This window comes from Tenrec ecaudatus, chromosome X, assembly GCF_050624435.1.
Source record: "Tenrec ecaudatus isolate mTenEca1 chromosome X, mTenEca1.hap1, whole genome shotgun sequence".
NCBI lineage: Eukaryota > Metazoa > Chordata > Mammalia > Afrosoricida > Tenrecidae > Tenrec > Tenrec ecaudatus.
The window spans coordinates 125228558-125236205 of record NC_134548.1 but is presented as its reverse complement, the minus strand read 5'-3'; the positions used below and the strand labels follow the sequence as shown (position 1 = coordinate 125236205).

At 44.2% G+C, this 7648-nt stretch overlaps 1 non-coding gene across 1 annotated transcript; it reads left to right on the top strand.

The window, feature by feature from the left end:
- The first annotated feature begins 2959 nt into the window (after nt 1-2959).
- Nucleotides 2960-3082, top strand: LOC142435488 (small nucleolar RNA SNORA26). Its single transcript, XR_012781535.1, has one exon. It is a non-coding gene; the product is annotated as a small nucleolar RNA SNORA26 (small nucleolar RNA).
- The last annotated feature ends 4566 nt before the right edge of the window (nt 3083-7648 follow it).

Below are 7648 nucleotides of genomic sequence, written 5' to 3'. Positions count from 1 at the left end.
TCCAGGGAATCCAGGACAGATGAGTCCTTCAGGACCAGTGGTGAGAGAGGCGATACCAGGAGGGAGGAGGGAAGGTGGATCTACATATAACCTTCTCCATGGGGGATGGATAAGAGAAAAGTGGGTGACGGGAGACATCAGACAGTGTAAGACATGACAAAATAATAATAATTTATACATCATCAAGGGTTCATGAGGGAGGGTGGGGGGAGGGGAAATAAGGAGCTGATAACAAGGGATCAAGTAGAAATAAAATGTTTTGAGAATGATGGTGGCAACAAATGTAAAATGTGCTTCAGACAGTGGATGGATGGATGGCTTGTGATAAGAGTTGTATGAGCCCCCAATAAATTTTTTTTTTAGAAAATGAGTTCACTTGATTAAAAAAAGTAAACTATTATGCTAGGTGATTTCTAAGAACTAAGCTTTTTATTAATTGCATAAGTGATCCAGGTGTGAGGCACCATCATCCAAATAAACTCACTGCCATGGAGTTGATTGCTACTCATCGAGACACTATGGGACAGAGTTGAACTGCTCCTTTGGGTTTCTGAGGCTGTATATATATATTTTAAATCATTTAATTGGGGGCTCATGCAACTCTTATCACAATCCATACATCCATCCATTGTGTCCCACACATTTGTACATTTGTTGCCCTCATCATTCTCAAAACATGTGCCTTCTACTTGAGCCCTTGGTATCAGCTCCTCATTTTTCCCTCCCTTCCCACTTCCCTCTTATGAACCCTTCATAATTTATAAATTATTATTTTGTCATATCTTATACTGTCCGATATCTCCCTTCACCCACAATTCTGTTGTCCATCCCCCCAGAGAGGAGATTTTATGTAGATCCTGGTAATTGTTTCCCTTTCTACCCCACCTTCCTTCCCAGTATCACCACTCTCAGCACTGCTCCTGAAGGAGTCATCTTTCCTGGATTCCCTGTGTTTCCACTTGCTATTTGTACCAATGTACATCCTCTGGTCTAGCCAGATTTGTAAGGTAGAATTGGGATCATGATAGTGGGTGGGGAGGATGCATTTAGGAACTAAAGGAAAGTTATATGTTTCATCGCTGCTACACTGCACCCTAACTGACTAGTCTCCTCCACATCATCCTTCCATAAAGGCATGTCCAATTGCCTGCAAATGGGCTGTGGGTCCCCACTCAGCACTCTCCCTCATTCTCAGTGATATGATTTTTTTTCTTTGATGCCTGATGTCTGATGCCTTCAACACCTCGTGATCACACAGGCTGGTGTGTTCTTCCATGTGGGCTTTGTTGCTTCTGAGCTATATGGCCGCTTGTTTACCTTCAAGGGGGCTGTACATTTTTATGAGAGCACCGAACCTCTTCTTTCTCTTGAGGAGCAACTGTTGGGAGTAGACCATGGACATGGCGGTGAGCAGCTTAGAGTGTTTCCCATTATGCCATTAAGACTGCTGAGTAATTCAGAAAGCTTGTTGATGTGAGAGAAGTTATTTGACCAGAACTGGCTTCAAAAGCCTTGTAAGAGAAATTCTTCCCTCTTGCTGTATATTAGGTCGGTGAGTTAAGATATGAAAGAGTAAAGAGTGAAAGTGTCCGCTGGTGTTCCCAGAGCAAGTTTCCTTTCAGTTAAGTGGATCTAGCTAACAGCCTAAGCTTAGAAAGCTCCACATTAGGAAAGTAAATTTGGAGTGCGATGCCTTGCAGTTTTTCCCTGATTTAGCTAGGGCTTCAGGCCGGCAATTCCCACCCCCCACCCTCGACCCCAAGTTATGTAGCCAGTCCTGGTCCTTGGTGTTGAGTTCACCATAACTTCATTAAGTTATACAGTCCATGGGGGATGATAGGGAGGATGTAATCTGAAAAGAAGCCGTGTGATTGGTCCAAGATAGCCGTAGTTTGTCAACAAGTGTAATCACCAGGTTAGACTACCTTGACATGCATATATCCTGGTTCTTGAAATGTCTGGATTGCTGATCAGGTGAACATGATTATGATATGTGAATTATTTTAAAGTGACATCACGTGAGCTATTTGAAACCCTAGCCAAAGAGGCAGGGCATATAGAATGCTGACTTAGGAGGTTTAATTACTACCAAGCTAGCTGCTTCCTCCCTACCTCTGTGGAATGCCGTATACAATACAGCTGAGTAAGTGAATGCTGCCACATGCCTTGGGCTCCCCCTTAGGAGAAGTGTTCAGATATGATTTGTGTTTTCTTGTTTATAGCCTTCTCATCAGGAACTCAGAATGAGGTCTAATATGATGGTTAATGCTGCAGTGCTGTGGGCATCAGAGAAAAGAAATCTGAGACAGGCTTGGCAACCTGAAGGGAAGCACCTGGAAGAAGCTTCTAGTGACTTCCGTCTGACCTTCATCGAGGGATGGGAATAACCTGATTATCAGACAGAGAACATTGTGGAGACAATTAAAGTAGATTAAAATGGGAGACGTCCCCTCGAGCTTTGCCCGCCCGGAGCCCTGTGCTCCCAGCGGCCAGAACGCAGGGGTAGAGCAGGCTCGGCGGCCCAAGGGGCGGGCGGTAGTGCCCGCGCCGGGGCCGCCGAGGTACAGGCGCGCGCCCGCGCCCCGAGGCCCCGCAGGCGGCCGGGCGCCAGGACTAGCCGGCACTTTGCTTCCGCAGGGCGCAGCGCGGATCCTCTGTGTCGGCGGGGCAGGACCGGGCCGTCCACGGCGGCGGCAGGCGGGCCGATGCGGGCCGGCCTCGGAGCCCCCGCGGAGGCGCAGGGGCCTTGCGGCTCGGTGCAGGTATGGCTCTCGGGATCACGTGGCCTGCAGCGTCTGGAAGCACCTATTTGGTGCCAAGCTTGAATCCGGCCCACCCTTAAGGAACATGAAGTCGACGTGTACTCGGCCCCACCCAGCCGCAACGACTGCGATTCATGAGACCGAGGGCAGGGTGGGGGAGGGGAGTCACGTAGGCAGACGCAGGGTCTCCCTTTCTTGTGCCCTTTTAAGGTTGCTGCGGTACTTTAAGAGGCTAACACAGAAGGGTACAGCAAGTCTCCATAAAACCCAGAGTGGAGGTCGGTAGAACTCCTCTTTGGATCCTGTCTGGAGTCACAGCTGAAGAAAAAAAAAATAATAATAAAATGGGAGACAAAAAGCTGGACAGATTAAAAGCCTATTTCTCCTGGAGATAATGGCACCAGTGGAGTTGTTGGTTAGGTTACTGTTAGAAAAACAGAAGCTTAACAGTAAGGGAACTGCCCTGAGCGGGAGGATGCTGGATGTGCTGATCTGAAGATACAGGGGTTATTGACCCACCATCACTGGACTGCTTATACTGAGGAGTTTCTCCTTGAAAAATCATAAGAATCTTCTCACAGAAGTAGCAATGGAGGGGCTGGTCATATCATATGGGCACAGTGGGTGACTGTGGGAAGTGGTAAGACAAATTGACTTGTTAGTCTTGAACAAGGGCTTGGCTGTCTCTTGGGAGCAGATGAAGAATCATCTCTCATTGACTGATCTATCCAAAGGAACAAACAAAACAAACAAATAACAAGTAAGCACACCCTAACTGCTTTCATTCTAAGGAACGAGCTTTAAGGAGACTGGTGAAGGTTGTTGGCATTAGACTTTTATAACTTACATTGCCCTGTCCATAAATCAGCTATCCTGTGCCTTATTTTTAAGCTGTTGTTTACATTTAATCCAGGCAGAGTTGGTGTGTGAACCTTTCACCAGCTCGTACTCCCGGGTGCTCAGGGACTTCCAGAGATCCCCTGCAGCTTCTGAAATCAATCTTGCACTGAAATGGAGCCACCCAGTTTGCAGTTTCTCCCTCCCTGGTACAGTCATTTCGAGCTATTGATTTGCACTGAAAGACATGAAAGTTGGAACACATTTTTAATAGACTTTTTTAAAGGAATGCTGGGAAGATCAGCCCCATTGACTTAGTGCCTCATTCTTCCCTCCTTCCAATCTTATTATTTGTGATATACATATATAGATATATATGCCATTCAAACACTCCTCACATGCTCACCTCAGTGATATTGCCTGTGTTCAGCAGGTTGTGCAACCATTATCATAATCCATTTCCTAAATTTTCGGCCACCCTCAATAGAGTCTCCGTACCCCTTATGCAAGGAATTCTCCTTGCCCGTTGCTCTCACTCCAGTACTCACTAATCAATGTGCTTATTCTAGATGTTTCACATAAATGGTATCCTAAAACAATTGTCCTTTTGTAGCTGACATGTAATTCAGCATGTTTTCCAGATTTTCAATGTTGTCTCATGTCTGAGGATTTTGTTTGTCTTTATAGCTGACTAGTATTCCATTGTATGTATGAACCAAAATTTATTTATGCGGTCATCAATTGTTGGTCATTTAAGTTGTTTCTGTCTCTTAGCCCATGTTAATAATGATACAGTGGACATCACTGTAAACGTTTCTGTTTGCGCTCCTGCCCTCAGTTCATTTGGGCATATACCTTGAAGAGAAGTTACTGATTGCGTAATAAGTTCGTGCTTAGCTCTCTGAGGAATGGCAAGATTTATTTGCACAGCATGGTGCATCATTCTTTTGGTTTTGTCTGTAATTGAAGGTCCCAACTGGATAGCATGCTTCATGAGCAAAACATATGTGAGTATACCCAGGAACTCTCCACATCACTGGATCCCATTCCTCTGCTAGCATTGCATTGTCTTTGGCCTGCTAAAATGTGGGTGGAAATCCTATATTATGCCCTTCCTTTTCTTCCATCTTTAGTCAGAATTTCTTCCTCTCTCCTCCCTCCCTGCCCAAATCCATTCTTTATGACTACTTTAAATGTCACTGTGGTAGTTACATAATCTAGTGTCAATTTGAGGATTAAGAGTGTAGGGATGGAGTCTAGCCTATTAATCAGGATATGGCCAATGAGATCTCTGTGTGGGCATGGGTTTCCCCTAAGGTTTCTGGGAATTGCTGAATTTTCCTCCTTGGAGGTGGGAAACTCTCTGCACACACCCTGGGAAGAGACCTGGCAGCTGACAAGACACAAGACCCCAACCTGATGCAACCCGGGGTCTTGGAGAAGCCATGCAGAGACCCCTGCCAGCCCTGAGATGTTTCCAATGGTACTGGATCCAAAGACTTTCTACCCACTAGCCTGTGATCTTCTACATTGGGTGTCATTGCATGTGTTTTGTGAGTCTGAAGAGGACTTTATAGATTAGTATCGGACATATGGGCTAATATCAGACTTATGAACTCGATCTGGACTAGGCTGGGATGTTTTCTCAATGGTCAATGGCTCTTTATATAAATATCTTTCTTATAAACATACATGTGTCTGCGGATTCATTTCTGTAGTCTCCCTGGATGAACACAGTCACCATCTCCATAAAGCCTCAACTTATCCCATCCTTAGAATACACATGGTACTTAAGCTCTGTACCATAGGATTTTATAATCAATCCTCCTTTACCTTAATTTTCTTTGCTATTGTTTCAGATCTCCTTAGCCATATAGCTACTACAGAGAATATACTACTCCCCCTCCTCTTATTCCACATTTAGCAAAGCCATGAATGATGGATTATTAAGTCAGTAGAAAAATTAAATTCCTGATGGCCTCATTAAACAAGGATATGTTATCTGAGAAGTGTAGCCATTTATACGTTCACAGAAGTTAATCTAATTGACTCTTTGGTACAGAGAAGGACCCCTGGAAGCATAGAGGGTTAAGCATTGGCCGGTTAACCCATCAGCTGCTCTGAGAGAGATAAAACTATCTACTGCTGTCGAGATGTATAGTCTCAGAAACCCTATGGAGCAGTTCTATGTTGTCTTATAGGGTCCCTAAGACTGTAATTCAATGGTGATGTTTTTTTGGTTATGGTATATGGCACCATGGGCAAATCCCAAGGCGCTAACCAAATTGTCTTCAGTGTGAAGCCATCAACAACTTTGTGAGAAGAAAAGGTAAAAGTACTGAGCTATCTTCTCCCATGAAGATTGTAGCCTTGGTTATTACATAGGACAGTTTTATTCTGTCACATGTTGTCACTATTAGTTGGAATCAGAATCCACTCAATGTCACAGAACAACAACATGACACACGACAAGGTTATTTTATGGGAAAAGAGGAGGGGGTGAGGACTGAAAATATTTCTTAGAATAATCATGGAAAATATTATTATCCCTCTTTTAAAGTCAGGGAAGCTGATGGGTAGAGACGTTAAACCAATTTCCCAGTGTGATACAGATTTTGAGTGAAGTCGCAAAACCCAATTGTGAACTCAAACCCCCTGAATAATTGGCGGCATTCTGGCAAGGGTGCCTGGGGGACAGTGGTGGTGGGTTACTTCACTTTTTCTATGTATTTCTCAAAATGTGGCACCCAGAAGAGTGTGTGTGCATATGGAGTAGGAAAGTCAGGAAGAAGAATAAAGAGAAACCCATTCGAATCTTAGAAATTTGAGAGCTGGTTCATTTCAATGTGTGAATCAAAACTGTAATGTTCATCTCACCTCCTCTTCCTCATCGTTTTTCAAGTTTAAACACATATTATTTACACTTCATAAATTGCCTTTGTGCTTCATTATTTTAGAATCGACACCAAACCCTTCTCACTCCTCCCCATGTTTGACCTCCCTGCTCTTTGTTCCTACATGCCGTGATTGTTTTTCATGAAAAATGAACGACATTCCTACCTGAAATGGATAGAGACCTCACTGATGGGATTTCCGAGTACCACTTTGGGTTGTGTCCCCACAGCAGCTTGCAAGTGTAGAATGAAAGAAAGGGCTGCAAGCTCTTTGCTCTTCTTGTCAAGTGGTCTAGGTTTTGAAAAGAAGCCACACCTTCCAAAGATGCCCCTTCATCTTTTATTGGTTTGCAGGTGACAAGAAATGCTTAGAAGGGTGTTTCTCCACAGTAACAGGAATGGTTTGGGGCTGAAAGGCAATGGAGAGGGTGGTGTTAAAGAAATCTAATCTCTCTGGCCTAGGATAATAAGAAGAGAAAGAAACCCCACTTCCCCTGAAAGCAGCTTCCCTATCCCCAACATCATAGCTAGCATTTCCCTCTCGTGTTGAAGTTTGATCACTGACATTCTTCTGATGGTGAACTCTGTCACATGCCATATGTGCCATGTAAATAGACCGGGGGTGGGGTGCGGCGGGGATGAAGTCACAGAATGTCATAGGCATCATGTCTTCTAAGCAAACGCGGATATCAACAGAGATTTTTGCTGCTTCCTTTGACTTCCGGACTTTTCTTTTAGGGATAATCTAATCGGATAAACCACTCTAGAAAAGTGGAATTTCTTCCTGCATTGTTTGGTGATTAGAAAAGGAACCATATTTCACCTTACCCATTTGGAATTTTTTTATAATCATTTTATTAGAGGGTCGTGCAACTTTTGTGTCCAGCACATGTGTACATGCATCATTTGTGTCCAGCACATTCATACATATGTTGCCATCATCATTCCCAAAACACCTGCTTTCTACTTGAGCCTTTGGTATCAGCTCCTCATTTCCCCCTCTCTCCGCCTCCCCCCTCCCCCTCAACCCTTGATAATTTATAAATTATTGTTTTATAATATTTTACACCATCCGATGTCTTCCTCATCCAGTTCTCCCTTGTCCATCCTCCAGGGAGGAGGTTACATGTAGACCTTTTCATCTCCCTCACCCTC